This window comes from Lagopus leucura, unplaced genomic scaffold, assembly GCF_019238085.1.
Source record: "Lagopus leucura isolate 7727_CA_CO unplaced genomic scaffold, USGS_WTPT01 Super-Scaffold_73, whole genome shotgun sequence".
NCBI lineage: Eukaryota > Metazoa > Chordata > Aves > Galliformes > Phasianidae > Lagopus > Lagopus leucura.
The window spans coordinates 28,592,996-28,613,977 of NW_024962252.1; the positions used below are offsets into that span (position 1 = coordinate 28,592,996).

The window sequence follows — 20,982 nt, forward strand, 5'->3', positions numbered from 1 at the left end:
TGAATATACACTGTGTAAGATATTGCACGTGAGTGGACTGCTTCAGAGGGAGTTACATTTCACAGACACGACAAATATTTTCTGTTTCAGGCAAGTGAGGGAATTCCTCATGACTTTCTCTTCCTGATAGAAAACAAAACTAGAAAAGGGAACACAAAGCTGACTCTCTGGATGAAAGAGGTTAACGACAATTGAGCACAGGTGTATTCTTGCTGACATCGCCATATTCAAGGGGGCCACCCACATCGAGGTTTGTGGGATCAGGACAGTGTCTCATCCTGCTTCTTTAAAGGGGAAAAACTCCCATCAGATGGCTTGTAGATCAATGCCAGGGAAACCTTTTTTTTTCTGCAATGTGTTAATATCTTGTTTCTCAATCATAACCATCAAAGATCTCCTGCAAGAATTTGCACATGTGGAACTTACTTAATACACAGCTTAACTGTTACTTGCACCAATACTTCTGTTCCCATGTCAGAATTTCACACAGTATCAATAAAGTTCCCACAGAGAAGGCCTATACTGAATATGGGAATGAGGAACCAAAGCTGTAGCGTAAGCAATCACAGCCTACTTTTGTGCATTTCAGCAATTATATTCTGATTTCTGTAACACTGCCAGGCTTTGGACTAGCACAGTAATCCTGACCAAGCTATAGAGTCAGTGAATCTATAGAACATTGAGAAGCAAGAATTGGTGTGAATACTGGCACAGAATACTAATACCATCATAACTGTTTCATGAACAATGTATTAGATGGGGGCATTATGTTGGGATTGGTACAAACCATTCACAAATATATATTCATTGCAAGTTTTAGTGCCTGTGATGCTTTGATGTTTGCTTCATTCAGGCCATCATCCTGAGAATGCCTCCTGGCAGAGGAAGAGGACTTTGCACCAAAATGCCCACAGTATCTCTGCATTAGGAACTGTGTTGCTCTGTTTTCTCTTTCTTTGGATCCCTCCTCTGTTATGCTACTTTGCCTACTCGCACCAACCCCTTTCTCCTGTTCTGTTCAAAGATGTTCCTGTCTAACTTACCTTCCTGCCAGTTTGTGAATTACTGATTTACACACATGAATGCCCACACAGACATACAGCTGAGGTGCACCAAAGGGCCCTGCAGTGAAGAGAAGGCTGGGTGATGTGGTGCTCAGGTGCAGCAAGCTCTCCCCCAGGCTCTCAGACTTCAGCCCAGCCCTGAAAGCCTGCTGGCTAGAAGAGCACCTGGCCCATCTGCGTTCAGTGCTCTGGCACGACTTGGGCTTCTGTATCTCCACGACTGCCTTGCAGAAGAGCCTGCATTCAGGAGAGCACCTCAAGACCGCGTCCAGGCTCTGGCTCCGTACCAGCCCGCCCTTTCCCGGCCTCCGACCTGCCCGGCCCGCACCAGGTAGGGCTGCCGAGCGACTCGCCGCCCTCCACGCCTCTGCACTGGAACACCGCGAGGGCACCGGGGCGGCAGCGGCCCGGCAGCTCGGCGCGGCGACTCCCCGCTGGCCGCCCCCCTCTCCTCGGCCGGGTCGGGCCGGCGGGGCGCCGCCGCTGGGTGTCGCCGTCGCAGCGGGCACGGCTCGGCGGCACCACCTCCGGGGCGAGCGGGCGGGCGGGCTGGCGGCGGAGGTGGTGGGGCTCGTCCCGGGCGCGGACTGCAGCGCGGAGCCGAGTCCGGGAGCCGCAGCCCGGCGGCACGGAGGTGAGGGGGCCGTGGGAAGCGCGCTCGTAGGGGCGTGGGCCCCGCGGAACGGGGGCCGATGTCCGCGTGATGAAAGCGTTTCGTACCGCGGCCCCCGGTAGGAGAAGGGGAAGCCCGGCTCGGGGAAAGGGGCGGGGTGCCGGAGCCCGCGTCGGGTTTGGTGTAAACCCGCTCTCCTCCCAACTTCTAAGGCAGCGGCTGATGAGAAATGGAAACCTGGCTCGAAGTCGTCCTTCCTGTTGTTGACATCACCTGAAAACTTCGCCGGAGATTTCCACGGGAGCGCTGCGAGCTTGGGGCTGCTCTGTGAGTAGGGGCCGACTGCGGGTCCCGCTATCGCAAACCTCGATAAAGTGCAGCGTGCATCGTGCCCTGCCGTAAGGTGCGTGCTACAGCGGGAACATAGGCAGCTCTCTACGCTTTTATTTTTACACTTATTTGGGTTTATGTTTGGGATTTCTAGCTTGTGCGTGACCCAAAGGGCACGTTGAACGGCTGCTGAATACCTTTCATGCTTAAGGAGAGCACTGAGAGGTATCTGAGATGCCCCAGAGGCAGGTAGAGGGGTGGATTTCCCCCCCCCCCACCTTCTTGGAGTTATTGAATGGACTTAAAATGTCTTCCTCATGCTAAAGCAGGAACCCACTGGGAAGATCAGTAAATCCTTCTCTGTTCAAAGATGCAAAATGTATCCAAGACTGAACGATTTTGTGGCACTGGCTAGGCATGGTCCAAATCCCCTAGTAGGGTAGGTAGAATGCATGGTTTTATTCACAGGAGAATGTTATTTACCTAACTTGTTTGCTTTCGGTGTGATGTGTCCAGGTGTGCAGGAAGTTTTTGTAACAACTTAATTGGAGCTCAAGCCTGCCAAAATGTTTTGTAATCATCATTCCCTGGTTACTTGGGTAACATACTGTTTCTGGAGATGTACAATTGCATTTCCAATCATCAGTTACAATGCAGATGGAATGGCATGGTGATGGTAACTCAGAATTTAGTAATAATTTCTGAGTAGAAAATATCAGTTACATCCACTGAATGTAGCAGATATACTGTGGGCTAGCTGCATCATGTTTTAAGCACCTGCCTTTAGATTTCAGTAGGAGCTTGAGGTCAGTGCAGCCCACATAGATACTGGGTGCTGCACGCCTGCTTCTGCCAGTGAGGCCCATTGCCCCTGGTAGGAGCGGATGGGAATCCTGTAACAGCAGCGCTCACCTTAATTCTCACCCAGTAGTTTGTGTGAAAAGAAACTTCAATCAAATTAAAAGTGACTTTGTGATAGTACTCAGCTGGGATTGGTTTTTCCTTTCCTCTGCTTCTTGATATTCACCTACGCTGTGCTTTCAGTCTCACATTGGAGACGGGCTTTGAGCACTAGAAATAAAACAATCAGTAATGGATAGGTAGAAGTAAAGTGATTGACCTCTTGATCATGCAGGATCTTTCCTATAAGGTTTTTGTACAGTTTTTTTGGGAACAGAAATGGTGAGAGTGTTGATTTGATGTATGCTGATGTAGTGAACCTGCAGCACGTGGCTTAGGATCATGCCCTGTCCCAGGTGGCATGTTCTGGAGTTCACACTGTTGATCTTATATTCTCTTGCACTTGATTAGATGAATGATATTTTAATTACTGAGGTAGTTGTAGGGTATGGTAACAGTGATTAAGCACTGAGTTGTATTTCTCCATTTATCTTTACCTTCACCTTTGCTTGACTTTGCCAGTGAGACATCTTGTCATGTAAGAAGAAACCTTCCTGCCCCTTACTCTCTATATTTGTGTAATAAGACCAACAATGTTTATCTGTTTGGACAGATGACATAACAAAGAATGTTTGTAAAACACTTTTAGGTTCTTAAATTGCTTACATCATTTGACAGCAGTGTTTTATTTACTTCCATTAGCTTCAGGCTTGCAATTCCTCTTTTTCCTCAGCAGACAGGACTTACGATAAACATGCAGAGAACTCATAGTCATATCTTTTCTTAGTGATGCATTGGTCCAACATGTCAGCAGAGGAAGTACTTTATTTAAAACTACAAATGAAGTACCATATTTCACATGCAAGACAGACCTAGAAAGATATTTGTACGAGACATTAATAAATTGTAATTGCTTCAGGAAAAAAAAAAAAAAAAAAGAGGACTGGGTGGGAAATAAGTCATTTTAGCTCCTTGTTGCCATTATTTTCCTTAGAAAATATTCTTCAACAGAGCAGCATGTTAGATAGAAAAGTTTTTAAGCAAAACTCAGATTATCATCTGGATGAGTAATTTACATGAGGTAAAGCAGAAATAAAATCTCAGTATCTCTGGCAGCTGCAGTTGCTCTTAGTATTTAATTCTTTAGAGGTCTCTCAGTTTACTCCAGAACATCTCAGATATTAGTGGTAATAGATTGAAGGGGTACTTGCTGAAGTTTTTTGTTTTTACTAGAGTTAGTTAAAGGAGTTCAAAGACATAATGTTTCTAAGCACTGGCAGAGGCAAAAATTACTAATGGTGAAAAGCCCTCATCTGCACATTATAGAATATTATGTTCTGATTGCAGTCATGGGTTATTTGCCAGAAGTGCATCACTTTGGAAAAATAAATTCAGCCACCAGTTTAATGATAAATATTTTTAAAGTAACTATGGTTTTAGTGTCTTGCTGAAAATTTAGTTGGAATGTTTTGTTGAAATTGAACCAAAGGCTTTTTTCATCCTAATGCTTCAATCAGAAAAAATACTTTAATTTCTGACTATTCTAATTCAAACAAATAATTATATGTGGGCTAATTACTAAAGGCCTTACAGTAATGAAGTGATTTCTTAAAAATTCCTGTTTCAAGTTCAAATTTACTTATTACAAAAATTAAAATTCTAAGTATTATACAGTGCTAATTAAGTAAACTTTAAATATACATGAATTCCAATTACAGCTTTATTTTCTACATGTTGTAAACTAAGCTGTGCTTGACAGGTAGTAAGTAGTAATGTGCTTTATGGTACAAGGTGTGATTATTTAGGAGCAATACAAGCAGAGATGAATTTTGATTTAAATTGCAACTCGTAACATTTCATTGATTTTAATTCATTATTTTATAATCAGAGCTCTTCAAGCTCTGATTACACTGTAGGACCTCTGTTTCTGACTCTTAAGTTCTCGCACTTAAATTGTTTGTCTATGTTGTCCGTATTTTTTGAGATAGATTGATGGAAAAGGGTTATTAAAATTGCTGTTGTCATCCGTACTTATCCAACCATGAATTATGTGAGTATAGCTTGTAAATCACTGAATCACAGAATGGCCAGCGTTGGAAAGGACCTCAAGGATCATGAATCTCCAACCCCCCTGCCACATGCAGGGACACCAGCCTCCACATTTCATACCAGACCAGGCTGCCCAGGGCCCCATCCAATCTGGCCTTTAACACTTCTAGGGAAAGGGGCATCCACAACCTCTCTGGGCAGCCTGTTCCAGCACCTCACCACTCTCTCTGTAAAGAATTTCCTCCTGGCATCCAATCTAAATCTGCCCTCCTTCAACTCAAAACCATTTCCCCTTGTCCTGCAGTTATCAACCCTTTCAAAGAGTTGATTCCCCTCCTGTTTGTAGGCTCCCTTTAGGTACTGAAAGGCTGCAATGAGGTCACCCCGCAGCCTTCTTTTCTCCAGGCTGAACAAGCCCAGCTCCCTCAGCCTGTCTTCGTGGGGGAGGTGCTCCAGTCCCCTGATCATCTTCATGGCCCTTCTCTGGACCCTCTCCAACAGAGAGGGTCAATAGATATTTCAGTGTAAAGATTAATTCTTTAACTGAGAGTAAATAAAAAAAATCAGTTGTCCATGTAATTTTCTTATTAGCACATGTGTAATGAGAGGAAGCCTTGCTGAATTACGTATTATGACTTCTTTCTCATTTTTTTTCTTCTCCTCTAGTCCATATTTGTTTTATCATCCAAAAGAGTATTGGGCTGTGAAGGTAGGTGCTCAAAAATTAGGAAGAGTTGGAATAAATGTGTGAATTTCCTGGCTTATCTATTGCATAGCTTTCAAATGCATACATGTTGGCTGTTCTGAATATACTGCTTCTCTAGAAGTTGTAGTTTGTATGACAGTGGTTTGTCTGTGCTCATGTTGGCACTGATCTGGCCATACAGGTGTTTTCACATAACACCTGTTATTAGGTTTCTGTTTTTTAGTATTTAATAAATGAAACATTAATGTTACTGTATTGATTGAAAAGAACCCTGAACGTTACTACTACTAGTTGAGCTGTGTGTTGAAAGAGGAAGCTGCCCTATAGAAGCAATGCTGTTGGGCTCAGTGGGTATGCATTGGGTGGTGTAGTTAATACTGCATGGCAGTGTGGATTCTTACGTTATCTGGGTGCACTGCTATCCTTAGCAGTATACTCTTGATACACTATCATGGACATGATTGTACACTAGCTTGTATGATGGTACAAGGTTGTGGACAGTTACGTTGTTCCTCCACTACTTCACTTTGTTCCCATAGATCCTTGTCAGTGATCCCACCATGTGTTGCATGAAATTCACAGAATCACGGAGTTGCAGGGGTTGGAAGAAACCTCAAGAGATTGTTGAGTCCAACCCCCTGCCAAATCAAGTACCCTACAATAAGGTCGCACAGGTAGGCATCAAGACAGTTCTTAGTATCTCCTTAGGAGGAGACTCCACAACCTCTCTAGGCAGCCTGTTCCAGTGCTCCATCACCCTTACTGTAAAGGAGTTCTTCTGCATGTTTGTATGGAACAAACATGTTCAATTTTTAGGACATTACTTGTCCTATTGCTATGCACCACCAAGAAGAGCCCAGCCTTGTCCATTTACTTCCCACCTCCTTTAGATATTTATAAACATTAATCAGATTCCTCCTTAGTCTTCCCCAGGCTGAACAGACCCAGGTTATTCAGCCTTACCTCATATCAAAGATGCTTCAGGCAAGTTCAGGGTCCTTGGAATCAAAAGGAGGATTCTGAGAGCAGCAGTTAGTGTGGATGTTGCAGATGCTTGAGGGTAGAGGAAGTCATGGCTCTGGAGTAGGTGTGGGGTGACACACTGAGTGTCGGTCTGCCTCAGCCCTGGAGAAAAGGAAAAGTAATTATTTGGCCCAGTGTCAAGAAAGACAAGACTCTTTAAATTGTGCTGTGATCAAATGTGTATTTTAAGTACTCTTCAAATCATGAAGTCTTATCTTGTTTAAACCCTGATTTAGGCCAAGCTTCTTCAGAGGGCATATTCCTTGCTTTCCCTTTGTCTCTCCTGACTTGCCTTCCTTGACATCTAAGCACCATCTGCACTTGTGAAGTGAGATGGTGAAGATAAATTTTTTCGATGTAGGACCTGACATAGAAAAGGACAAAAGCATTTTCATCTGCATTCTGAAAAATACATCTGGGTTTGATGGAAATTAATTCTGTGAAGATGTGCATCACTGTGTGCACATTGCAGCAGGATAATAATTCTTTCACAGTTTGAGATGCTGATTACTTTAAGCCTGAGTTGAAGCTGCTGGCTGAAGCATGTGGCTTTACAGGTATGGTAGTTGTACCCTTCTGTGAGATCATGCAAGCCCATTACACCTATAACAACTTATCTACAGAGTCCCAGCACAGAACTAAGCAGTTGTTTGAACTTCTGAATTTCGTGGCAGAAATTTTCTTTTGATTTTATTGATGTCTGCAATGAGACATCTTAACAGCTACCATCCTATTGTGCTGATTGCTTCTGAGTCAAAATCCCTTACGTTGTTTCAGATAGGTCAGCTTCAATAGTGTTCAGACAGTGCCATCTTTGTGTTTGTTTCTTATAAAAGCAAGTGACCATAGGTGGTAGTCACATGTCATCTCAGGATTTGAGGGAATTTTTTAACAATGATTGCAATGAATAATTTCAGGTATGTTTTATTAAGAGTTTGCTGTTTATGTGTGTACTATACCTGCAGAAATTGTAGCCTGCTCAGACTCCTTTACACGAGTAATTTTCTGTTGTTTTCTTTCTGACCACTTTTGCTATTAGACTATGTCTGGCTGAAACCTTCAGAAAGGATTTGGGGCAGTTAGAGGCTGTGGAATTATCCACCTGCCATCTGCAGTCTTTCATTGACATTATTGTTCTGGTTTAAATCCAGATGTTGAAAGAACAGTGCATTCTTATCCCTTTGTCTTTTTCAGACTTGATAGCAGCTTCTGAATCTTTGCGAGGATATTTTTTGTCATAGTTTTTTGCAGCTTCTCTATAAAATCAAGTCACGCTCTTTTCCTGTGCTGCCTCTTTTTTCTTTTTTTTTTCACTCAATTGGTATTGGTTTAAAATCTTCACATTCTTCCATTTTCATTAATACTGTCAGTTAAACCTTTGTCTAGTCCCAAGATCTAAGATTTGCATGTTTGGAAGCTCAAGTTTTGGATAGATTTTCTGTTGGCAGCAGTACCACTGAAGTACTGTCTCAGTGGCACATTTTTTCATTGAATGCTACCTGATGACTGAGTGGAAGGCAGACGTCATAGCAGCTGCTGCCAACCAGCTTGTTTGTTTTTTTATTTCAGCATCTGAAGGTAGCTAGGAAACGTAATAATAAATGCTATATTTAGACAGGTAGCATCCTATCATTCTTACGTGCTGTTATGTGGTGCCTTACAGGCAAATGTGAGAGTTATCTGACCCAAAAAATTGGTGGTGTGGAAAAAGCTCTTTAGCAAGAAGTAGTTAAAAGGCTTCTTTCCTGCTATCCTGTCGTTATACTACCTGCAATATTCACTTCTTTCATGGGTTTGGATAGTCAAAGACATGCTGAATTCTAGCTTCTGGCCTAGTCAGAGTTGTGTCAGGAATTCTCCTGGAAGGAGGTTGTGGAGGATCGTGTCATAGCCCTTGGAACAGGTAGGTTCAACCTTCAACACAGGAGGTTGTACTCCAGCTGTAATGCATGCTGATTTCTTTCAAAGGCAGGCAAGTTTCTTCCAGGAACAGCTGCTGTGTGCTCGAGTGCCCTGCATCAGTTCAACTACAGTTCAGGTCTATTGATACAAATGGGAGATTTCAGTATGGGATAAGCTGAGCTGTGAATTCACAGTACAGTATTTTATTAGTGAGTAATCAGCTGTAAGTCAGATCCTTTTGTTCACTGTATGATTACACTTAATCAGCTTGGAGAGGCCCAGATGTAAGAAATCGCCACCTCGCAAGCACTGGCTGAGGTTGAAATCCGCTTCACTTTCTGATGCCCTTATAGTAAATGAGGATGCCTGTGTGTACAGTGAGTGACAGGCTTGGCAAGGCTGGGCTGGGGCAAGGCAGAACAGCCCTTTTTTTATTCCTAGCAGAACAGCCTCCAGAAACTGAGGTAGGATACAGTGCTTTTGCCATAACTTGGAAGAACAGACTGCAAGTGCTGTCTGTTTCTCTATGTAGCCATTCTCAGAAATCAGGTTATTTCAGTCAACCTGAAGGTAGGGAGAGTGCAGCTTCCTTCATTTGCTGTTAGGACAGGACTGTCCATCTCCAGAGATTTCTTTTGGTTCTTTCTGTCCAGAGGCCAGTGGCTCAGCAGGTCAACTGCCTGCAGGTCCAACAAAACTGCCTCAGAGTTTTAGCTGGGCACCTCAGTGGCCTGCGTTATGTGGGTGCATTTTACTACAGGGAAGGATGATGTGTCTTTTCCTTAACTCCTTTTCCTCATTTAAGGTTCATGTGTCAGTGAGGAGGGAGTGCGAGTAGGAAATGGGCTGGGAGAAGTTGTTCTGTATGTGGAAAAAGATGAGAAGTGGCTCTGTTTTGAGCCTGACAGTGGCTGGTTTCACCTGATGCCTTCATGTATTCTCCGAGCTGATTTTCCTCTGCTTAATTATTCCTCAAATGGAAATTATGTCTGGCCTTTTACTGTCTGTGTTATACTTCCTCATAACTTCTAGTTTTGCTTATTCTTTTCTCAGAAGAGGGAGGCGAGTTGTTTACAAGTTTCAGGGTGCAGTTCAATATTTTACACTGCTGAATAAAGATGGTTTTGATTTCATTCTCTGCTGTAATAATTGCTACATTGCTTTGTTGACTGTGCTTTTGTAGAGTGAGCTATTAAAAAACTGAAATCTCATTTTCAAGTCATTCAGAGCCCATCATTATGCATATGAAGTCGAGGTGTTTTTTCTTGCCATGAATATCAGTCTATATTTAAATTGTATTGAATTTCACCCACATTTTTACTGGTTAGTTATTGGTTGTCATTAAGTCCTTCTGTATCTCTTAGCAATCAACACTTGCCTTCATCCTCAGTAGCTTAGTATTACCAGCAAAATTTGTCACTTAACTGTTGTAATTTTTCTCTGTCACCCCGCTGGGATTCATTAGGGAGTATATTGAACACAATGTATTCATAGTGCAGATGGCTGTGGGGCTGCATGAGTAATGTCCCTCCATTATAAAGATGGACTACTTTTTCTTTGTACCATTCATTTTATCTCTTCTAGTTGTTTCTTTATGCAGATGAGGACTTCCCCTGTTGTCCCTTAGCTGCTTAGTTCCTGTAATACCGAGATTTATTTTTTTAAAGCAGCCTTTGATCTGAAGCCTTTGAGGGGACAGATTTCAAAAATGGAATTAAATAAATAGTAAAATGGACATTGTTCCAACTGCTCATGTTCACGAGCTGCTGTGGAGCTTCCAGCCTTCAGTGCCTGGCTCTTGCTCTCACCTTGTTGACTGAGGTGCAGGTGAAGGCAGAGAGGAGGTGAATTTCTCTAAGTGCAGCAGGAGAACTGCTAGACCCTGAATTGTAGCCTGTCCATTGAGGCTTGTCTTACTGTATGTATGCTTACTGTATGCAGGCCAGACAAAGTTTACCATGGCTTGAGGACAGCTTTACATCAGTGATGCAAACTCATTGCCAATGTGGTTTATCATGGAGTAGTTTAGTTGGAGGGGATCTTTAAAAGTCATGTGGGTCAACTCCCCTGCAATGAACAGGGATGCCCACAGCCAGATCAGGTTGCTCAGAGTCGAGTTCAGCCTGACCTTGGATGTCACCAGGTATGGAGCATCAACCTCTCTGAACAACCTCACTACCTTCATAGTAAAAAAAGAAAAAACAAAACAAAAATAAGCCCACTTTTTTTTTGGTTATATTTGATCTACATCTCTCCTCTTTCAGTTTGAAATCATTTCAATCCGTTAACTTTTTTCTTGTGTCCAAACAATCAGCATTCAGCTGTAACTAGTCTACATTGCAAACACATCCCAGCTTACTTTGAGTATGCTATTTTGGGATTGAATTTTAGTCAAAATTAAATTCCCACAAATTCCATCCTAAGTTCCCTGGTGAAATTGCTTGACAGATCTCAAATGCAAATTCTTTAGAGTAAATCATCTCTAATCCTTATTTTTCCTACTTTTCAAATCAGGTTGACCATTTTTATGTGCAGCCTCCTCTGCTTGCTCAGAAGGTATCCAGTCCTTTTCTCAGTTGGGATTTTGAAATGAGGATTTGAAAGTAAGATGGGGACCTAACATTAAAAAAGTGGATGGCAAAATTAAAAGATCAGTGTGAATGCATGCATCACATAGCATGCAACATCAGTAAATTGGCACTAAGTGGTATTTACAATCTCAGGTATACAGTCTTTGAAAGAATTTCTTTAACTGAAAATAAACTATTTTTAAAAAAAGAATTCCCAGATTCACTTTGTGCTTACAGAAGTAACTTTAAACAAAAATAAACAAACAAAAAAACCTAAATCAGCTTTTTTTTTCTAGCTTCTCCCAGTTCCCTCTTATCTGTCCACCAACACATGTGCTTAAGAAGTCTGGAATCAGATTTCTGGCTTCTGCACTCCATTACTCTTTCAGATAATCTATTCTTTAATGTCTAGCAACTGCAGACATACAAATGAGGATGCTGCAGCTTCAGTTATTAGAGCTATGTCAGGTTTTTCTTCTTTTTGTTTTTAATCCTCAAAGTGGAGTACTTGGTGTGGAAGCTAGAAGCATATTTTATTCAAAATCCAGCATCTAGAATTTGGATGCCTGTATTTCTAGCTGTTAATAATTGTTTTTGAAATACTGTATTACTATGAATTTATTTACCCATCTTACGTGGTTTTGCACATCCAACAAGTGTCTGAGTGTAATTACATGGGATGAGCTCATTATGGCAGCTCCCAGACAAATCAAGAAAACAGGTAGTGGTGTTTCTGTAGAACTGGGCAGACTAAAATCAAAAAGAAACCCACAACATTTTGAATGTTCTTTTTTTTTTTTTCTCCATCTCATGACCTGAAATGAAGAACCTCTTCCCTTGACTAAGCTGAATCTTAGTCATAAGGTTGCGAAGTAAAGCCCATTTATCCTGGGATCTACTTCTGTTTCTCTGAGATGGAACTAATAGTGTCACTGAAATGGTAATCTTTCGGTGTCTTTAATGCCTCCATAGTGCTCATAAAAGACATGTTTGCTCTGCTTTGGTGAAAAAAACCCTCTGAATTGGCTTTTCTTGTAAGCTAAGCTGGGGGGTTAGCAATGTAGATGATAGAAATATGGAGGGATTTCACACAATTACAATCATAGAATCATAGAATGGTTTGGGTTGGATCATGTAGTTCCAACCCCTCCACTATAGACAGGGACACCTCCCTCTAGACCAGGTTGCTCAAAGCCCCATCCAACCCTGGCCTTCAATGCTTCTAAGGTAGGAGGGACATCCACAACTTCACTGGTTAACCTGTTCCAGTGTCTCACCGCTCTCAGTAAAAAATTTCTTCCTAGTATCTAATCTGAATCTGCCCTCTTCCAGTTTAAAGCCATTTCCCCTTGTCCTGTCACTACATGCCCTTACAAAAAGCCCCTCCCCACCTTTCCTTCATGAACTGGAGGGCCACTATAAGGTCCCCCTGGAGCCCTCTCTTCTCTAGGCTGGCCCCAGCTGTGTTATGTGCTGCAATGTTTTATATTAAGGGAATGGATTCTCATAGAATTCTGTGGGGTTATTTCCTATTATTTTCTCCAAAATACTAAGATTTTGAAACATGTTAACCATAAAGGTAGCGTCTCAGTCTGATTGTTTTCAATAACTTAGTTTATTTATTTTAAATAAAGCAGCAGGTAACTGTAGCATGTCTGTGCTTTATACTTAAGAAACAAACAAACAATCCCATAGTTTATTAGTTCCCATGCTTTATATTTTAAAGCAATATACATGCATATTCATTCCTCTTTGCCAACAGAGCGGTTTCTCTGGTCTGTGTATCTTACACTTACTAGTTCTCCAAATGTACATGGTCATTCAAGAAAAACAGGATAGCACAAAAATGCTTACAATGTAAAAATAAGCAGATTTCACCGTGTAGCATTTTAAAAAACCCACCACACCTCATATGCTCTGTAAATGAAATATTCAGGCCTTGCTTAATTTAAAATTAAGAATCAAATGACACCAAAATAATTACTCTTAACAAAAATCCATTGTTTTATATATGAATAATAGTATTGCCTATAGGCAGGACGTTATCAGCAACTTGTGTATAGCACAATTTTAGTTTACTGATTAACCCTCAGAAAGAGACCAGGAAAACAAAACTTTCAACTAGACTTTACATTATTAGATATTTTAAAGAGGTGTGCAGATTATCAAAAGCTTTTAAAAATTAATTTAGTGCTGTATTTTGTTGTTTTGCTGTATCAGATCGAAAGCTGATTTAATCAAATCTCACTTAATCCAGTGATTATGTCTATGTGAATAATACTCAAAGAACTTGGCTCTGTGTGAAAAACATCTTCCCAGAAAGAAATGTAGTAGGCTTACACTTAAAATAAAAAATAATAGTAATGCACACACAAAACAAAAAACCACCACCAACAAAAAAAAACAAAGAAACCATGGATTGGGTTTCCCTGTCTCACTGTGTAATGATTTTCACTGAAGTCTCATATCCCAAGAAATGAAATCTGTAGCCAAGATGATACGATACTGGGCAATTTATATAATGCACGTCTGCACTGCTGTTGAAACAATAGGCTGAGTGTATTAACGTGCAGATAGCCCGACTAAAATAACGTATGTTACAAAAGAAGCTGATATGCTTTATTGGTGGAAAATGTTCAGTAGAAAACTACTTGTAAACTCTCTCTAACGTGTTACTATCACAAGAGTAGTTAACATGATGAAGAAAATCTCAGGCATGTGATTTGCTCCTGCTTGCACTGAAGTGTCAAAGTGTGTTTTAGCCCTATTAGGGCACGGTTGTGGTTTTAAAGTAAAGAAGATGCCTCTCAACCTTTTCTCTGGTGCATTGCCATCTCATTTTCCCATGCCAAATTCCTTTGTCTTTTGCTACTTTCAAGAGCTTCTCTGTATTTTTCACCTTCTTTTTTTTCTTTTTTTTCTTTTTTCCTTCTCTTTTGTCCTAGGTGTACTCCCTCATCCTTGATTTAAGAATTGTCTGGTCTGCTTTGATCTGTTTCTTTACGAATCTCCTCCTGTTTTGCTAGTTGTGCTCCTTGCAGTGGTTGTGAACTCCGAGTCACAAGTTTGAACACAGATGAGCCGTGAAGAGAATGTAAGATAGTTTAAAAACATTTGCAAAAGGTTTTGTGAAAGAGCAGAGGAAGATCTGTGTCTCTCATGCTTTTGCTGGTGTTCTGCACAATGGCTGTTGTAGGACTTCCTCCGAGACTTGTTAAAAGCCAGCTCCCTCTGTGTTGTATTGTTTTCCATATCCTCTTTTCTGTGTTTTGCTCTTCTTAACTGGCAGTCTGGTAGTGGCTGTTGGTTTTTTTGTTTGTTTGTTTTTTGCTTTCACTTAGTAGGATTTTTCTGCCTTTCAGTCTTAGTATGTTCAGGTCCCCCTATATGTACTAAGAATTAAACTGAGACATGTCTGGAAAGTGTCTCTCATGGAAAATGAAAGACATGGGTATTGAGCTTCATGAGGGGAAGCAGAAGGCTGGAAGGAAAATCCTGCCTTGTTCTGGGAACATGTTTCAGACATATGAAGCCTCTATAACATGGACTTTCCCTTCTCTGTTATTCCATTTTTCTTTAAGTTTTTACTTTACATTTCCCTTCAGGATCTGAGCAGCCTTTGTGGGCAGGCAATGTGGATATTCTCCACATGATAATGCAAGCTTGCATAAACTGGATCCTTGTAATAGTACATAGGGGTCTCAGATATACAAAAATTTCAAAATATTTCTTAATTATAAAGCAGGTACACTGAGCTACATGGTCCTTTTTAGTTCTTGAAATAAGGCTAATGCATCTGGTTTGGGTTGTGGGCAATTAGAAACATAAGGAGATTGAAATGTGCGCAGTGATGTTCTCCACCTCCACAGCTCCTACCATGGCTGACCAAGGAGAGGCTCGCTGGAGGATGCCCCGACTTTATGGAAGCGTAGAAGCCTTTCTGTAAAAGCCTTTCCAGATTTTACTTTCTTCCAAGCTGTGGGAAACCTCCATAAGCACTAGGAGACCGAGTCTCTTTAAACCCAACTTCTGTTTCCTGAAATGACTTGCCAGGCAAGGGAAGTTTCTAGTTCTTTGGGTTCTCCAGGGGCCCATGTGTGTGCTGGGAAAAGTGGGGGAAGTGAGGACACGTGTGTAAATGTGGCACTATTAACTCACTGTTCTTGATACAAATGTTTCTAGTTTCTACTTGCTTTATGAACTTGTCACTTGTGTAGGGCAGAGTCTTCAGCAGCAGCTGTGATTTTGTCCTGCTGGGAGGAGGAGCTTCCTAAAGAAGCCATCTCTGTAGTGAAGAGTCACTTTAATCACCTGAAATGGCTCGTCTGTGAGTGCTGGTACATTTTCTGTGTGCTACAAGCCTGCTGCCACAGGAGATTTTTGTTGTACCAGATTGGATATCACATTTCAGTGCAGCAGATGGTATGTGTCTGACAAATGGCCTTTGGTAGGAGTAAGCATAGCAGGAATACACTCTAAAGCACTGGCGTTTTCCTCGGTCTTTTGTAACATCACCTAAAGTACACCTTTGTGCAGTGCTCATTATAGTCACCTGATGCAAGATCCAAGCTTTTGAGATACCCGCTTTCTTCTGTTGTTTGTATACTTGTCCAACTGGCAGGAATGTTGAGAGATGCATAGCAGAGCAATGTGGTATTTAAGGTGAGTTATGCTTAACTCATCTGCGGCCTGCATTGAGAGAAGTTATAATAATTTCACTTATTTTGCCTGAAAGTGCCTTGTGTCAACTGACAGCTGCTTAAAATTAATTATTTAATGGAGATCCTAGCTTGCAAGATGAGTAGAACAGAAACATGCATGATGTTGTTTATTTTGAACTTGATGTGGAGACATTCCTAATGATTCAGATGTTGAACGGAATGTAACAGAGCGTTACTCTGCACAGCCTTACTCTTCCAGATCAAATGAGGAAGGCTAGGACAGTTAAAGGGTTGGAACAAAAGAGCTCTGGGGCAGAGTTTGTAAGTTGGACTCTTGTTACCAAACTGTGATTCCTACCACTGGACACCTGTGTAGGGTGGGAAGCAGCCTTCTGAAGTACTTCTGAGAATTTTGCAAATATTTTCTCTTTAAAGAGAGAGCATGTCCACAATTCACCAAGAGCTCGTTCAGTTCTGTCTTCTGTGGCCTCAGATGTATTGTTTGTCATGACCAGTATGGAGATTACGTAGAGACCCCATCTATACAGGTACTGCTATGGGGGCATCTTGACTATCCACCAGAAAAGACCAGACAAAAGAGCTTTACTGCTTGCTGTGCAAGTTCTATGTAAAGTTCTTTTATAGCAGTAGAGCTTCATAGTGGGATTAAGATTACTTTCTGCAGGTACTTGATGGTGGTCTTTCTGGAAAACCTTGGAGCATGGCAGTATCTGTGTGGCATCTCATTCTTCCTGTCTCTGCTGATCTATTGGTAATGGTGAGTATGTCGAACCCTGAAATCTTGTTTCTCTAGGAAATCAAGTCCACAGTTAAGTACTCAGACTTGTCAACCTTGTTGATCCTACCCTGTTTTTTAATTACTTTAGACATCTGCCTTCCACTGATGTTCTGTAACTACCTGAGGGTAAAGATAAGCTGTTCTTTTCTGTTGTTTGAAGCATTCAGTGAGAAAGGCTTCATAAAACCTTCAGGCTGATACAGGACATAAAGAACAGACAGTTATTCCCTCTCTGTAATTTGCAAGTCTCATCCATGTGCTTTGACAGACTTTCTGGAAGGCATGCTTTTCCTATTTCATGACAACTATCCTGACAGGTGTTTTTCTTCACCAAAGCAAGTTATCCACTGACTTAAAAAGAGTGAACTGATACTTCAGATAGTAGTTGGGAAGTTTATTTCTGAGCACAGGAAAATTTCCATGCTAGTATTCTGCCTTGGCATTTTAAGGGATAAATCCTGTTTCAGTCTCCTGTTTCTTTGCATTACCTCTATTATCTTCTTGTTTCAATAATGAAACCTTCAGAAACTACAAAGGCACGTGTAACCCTGTTGTACGGGATCACGGCACTCACTCAGAAGTCCATTAGGCTGATGCATTGAAAACCAAAATAAATATATGAGTAGAGCAGGATCATGGAGTGTGAGGCTGGTTTCCCTGTTCTAAAATCCCTGTGTTTGTCTGTACTGACAAAAACCTGTGTGAGAGATCTGAGCATCCTTGGATTAACACAGTTTGTAAGGAAAATTAGCTTCATACCTACTGAAATTACTGGTTTAATTGTTTGCTGCAATCAGATTGCCTTACTTTGAGTCAAGTGTGGTATGTGCAGATGTGTGTGGAAGAGATACTTGAAGATATTGTCAATGTTCACGTCTTTCTCCTCTGTAAGAGGACAAGATCTCCTCATGGAAACATGCCAATACACAACTATGGACCAGTTTGCCTATTAGTTAGCTAAGTAGTCATTGAAAGGCTTACTATCTTTTCACTCAACCGAATAAAATGATTAACACAAAATAAATGCATGTTTACATCTCTTTTTGAGCTGTTTCTCCTTTAGTAGTTAAATCAGAAACAATTGAGTGGGAAGTGGTTCATGTTACTTGTGTGGGACAATTTGGACTGGTTCTTGTTTGTCTGGTGATTGTACCTTTGTTTTGTCATGAGAATAAATGAATACACTTCTATAAATTTCTGATTTCTTGCATAGCTACCTGGTTTATTTACTTTTATGTGGTTAACTAAAAATAATGAATCTGTATTGTGTAAGTTGATGGATATATTTTAGATGCATCACAGAATTGCTTATCTTGGAAGGGACCTCTGCAGGTTATCTTGCCCAGTGGCCCCAAGCAGGGCTACCTATACCTTCTTGGCCAGGATACTCAGTTTCTTCTCAGTGTTTTATATTGGAGGTATACATCTAAGTGCTTAAGCAGTCAGTATCTTATAAGGAATTAATGTATCCCTGCATTAAGGCTCTGTAGTGCTTAAGAAGGGCGTTTTAACCATTTTTTTCATTGTTGAAAAATTATTGCAAGTTTTGAGATATACTGTGTTCCATTAGGCAAGATCATGTGTCAATTTTGGCATTGTACAGACTGTAAAAACTGCAGATAATGAGTGTTCAGACGGATTGACTGGAGAAAAAAAAGATTCCTAAGTGAAAGTTTGGGGCTGGAGGGAGTGGGAGGAGACTTGCCTCAATAAGTCAATTGCATACTGTGTGTTTTTGAGGGTTTTAGGATGTTACTTAATGCTTGGTATCTGAAGTATTTAAGTGTCAAAGAGTTTGGAAGAACTGAAACCTTGGCAAACAATTCCAGTTTTGCTAATCCTATTTTGAAAGTGTAGCAAAAGTGTGTGTGTGTGAGGCAGGTCAGCGCAGCCTGAAGCCATTGTTTACCCATGCATTGGGACTGTCTTCAGAAAGCAATGTCTGTTGCATAAACTGAATTTATTCCTGGACTCACAGGTTGTGACATCTGAGTCAGCAAATGTCTCCTGCTGGTATATTCAGTTCAGTACATTTTGATGAAGCAGAAGTCTTGTACCAAAAAACTTCTAGCATTGTCATGTGTTCTGTCCCAGAAACAGCTTTCTCCAGTGTAACCCTTCCTTTCTCTCCCCGAAATCTACAGTGATAGAAATCCTGCTGTCATGTCAGCACATGTCTTCAGAGAACCTGGGGGCATTAATGAGAATAGGTTTAGAATTCCTGGCTTGATTTATGAAGGAAAAAAAAAAAAAAAATCAGAGGCAGTATTCTCTAACCTATTAAAATGTTTGCATTCTACTTCATGGTGATATCTACTTAACATTTGCAGATACAAAGTGAAGAGTCAAATGGCGGTCTGCTTTGTGCATAACAGTGTAAACTCTTTCTTTGCTTAAAAGCAGTACAATTCCAAGCAGTGGAAAGGTATAGGAGTAAATACATTTGTTCTAAATTTTGAAAGAAATTGATACTCAGGACTTTCTCATTGGATGCTTCTTCTTTCGATCCTGCCTGTGAGAAGTAAAACTGAAATTTTTTTGGTAAGTTCTACAAAGTGGGAAAAGCAAGGTGACACATATTTGCTTTCAGTTCCCATTCCTCAACCCAGCTATATTAACACATGCATTTGCTTTTTGTTTGGTTGGTTGGTTGGTTGTTTTTTGTTTGTTTGTTTGTTTGTTTGTTTTGTTTGTTTGTTTTTGTTTATTTTTGAGCAAGGCTTTATATTATAGCTACAGAAATTTGAGCAAGGCTTTATATTATAGCTACAGAAATAAGGCATATGCAACCTTTCTGTAGTTTATGGATATAGAAAACTGCTTCAGCCCATGCTGAGGACTCGGTCTTATCTACATCTATGTTCCTTTTGAGAAAGTGCCAAACCTGTTCTCCTTTATGCTGAACCAGCCAGCAGACATCTTTTCTCACTGCTCAATAACACCTCCCTCTCTCCTCCCTTCCTCCAAAAACAAGGTAGACTCCCAACATTCCTTTCATGTCCTGCAAATATTTGTACACTTTGGCAATAAACTTGCTTTGTTACTCACCACTTGCCAGTCCACTTCTACTGTCCTGTATGCCTATTTCTAGTAGCACTTACTGCTGTAGTTCAAGTAGTGGAGGAGGTGTGTACTGTGGTTTTAAATATCCTGGTACAAATCCTGCAGATCATTGGCATAGGCAATTAGCAGGAGAGAGTGTGGAAGCATGGAGAGCTGCTAGATACTTGTGTGTTGGGTTTTTGTTCTGTTTATTTTTTTTTTTCTGTTTATTTTTTTTTGTTGTTTTGTTTTGTTTTGTTTTCCCTATGGCTTTAGAGTAAATTAAGTATACAAAACTAAGAAAATAATTCTGTGATGTAAATCTTCAAGACAGGATCATGTATGTGGTGCTCAGTGGGAGACCCGCCTTGTGTGGCATACAGGTTAAATGAAGTGGGCAGAGCTCTGGAGAGGTAGGAATGTGCTTTTGTGCAGAAGCTGTGAACTGGAACCCAAGAGCAAGTTCGCACCCTTAGAAACAGTTGTTGACTAATCCTGGTAGTTCCTGGCCTATGATTTGCTATTCAGCTTTGGTGTTACATTAACTCTTTCAGGCCAAGCATTTTCGTTGGTTTTCTTGTTGACATTTTAAACCAACAGATTAATTTGGATTGGAATGTTTTTCTGCATGTCCATTTCTTTTACTATATTACAGGGCACTGACTTACATCACATAAATCTAGGAAAAAAGTGTTGTTTATTGTCTTATATTTGTTTCCCATTTTAATATTTACCACTGCAAAGAGGTTAGATGACTGGGCACACTTTCTTGTGCAATACTAATCATAGAATCACCAAAGTTGGAAAAGACTCCAGGATCATCTAGTACAAGTATCCACCTATCACCAATATTTCCCTCTAAACCGTGTCCCTCAGTACAACATCAAAACATTTATTGAGCACCTCCAGGGTCAGTGACTCCACCACCTCCCTGGGCAGCCCATTCCAGTGCCTGACCTCTCTCTCGGAGAAGTGTTTCCTAATGTCCAACCTGAACCTCCCCTGGCACAACTTGAGGCCATTCTCTCTCAGTCCTATTGCTAGTTACATGGGAGAAGAGGCCAACCCCAGTCAGTTCACCAGTTCTTAATTTGGAGTTTAGACAATTGACTAACGATAATCAGTTCCCCTCAGTCTGAATCAGAAAAGCAGAATACCGACCAGAGTTTGTCTCTTGTCTCTAATACTGAGCCAGACTATCCTCAGAAAGTGCAGAGAAGATATTCTTCAAGAGGACTCTGGCACTCTGCTGCATGGATTGTTCACATGCCAGGCCCAATAGTTGATTAAGAAATTTCATGCTCCTGTTCTGCAGACTTTGTT

At 41.0% G+C, this 20,982-nt stretch overlaps 1 protein-coding gene across 3 annotated transcripts in view; it reads left to right on the forward strand.

The window, feature by feature from the left end:
• The first annotated feature begins 1,626 nt into the window (after positions 1-1,626).
• The window catches only part of ANKRD6 (ankyrin repeat domain 6), a 111,385-nt gene continuing 92,029 nt past the window's right edge, over positions 1,627-20,982 (forward strand). Inside the window, exons 1-2 of one of the 3 annotated variants that reach the window (XM_042887071.1) lie at positions 1,627-1,698; positions 1,890-2,080. The gene's annotated coding sequence lies outside the window, so the exon portion shown is untranslated. Of the gene's footprint in view, positions 1,699-1,736; positions 1,796-1,889; positions 2,081-20,982 lie in introns of those variants that run through there. The other 2 variants (XM_042887080.1, XM_042887090.1) reach the window with 2 other exon arrangements.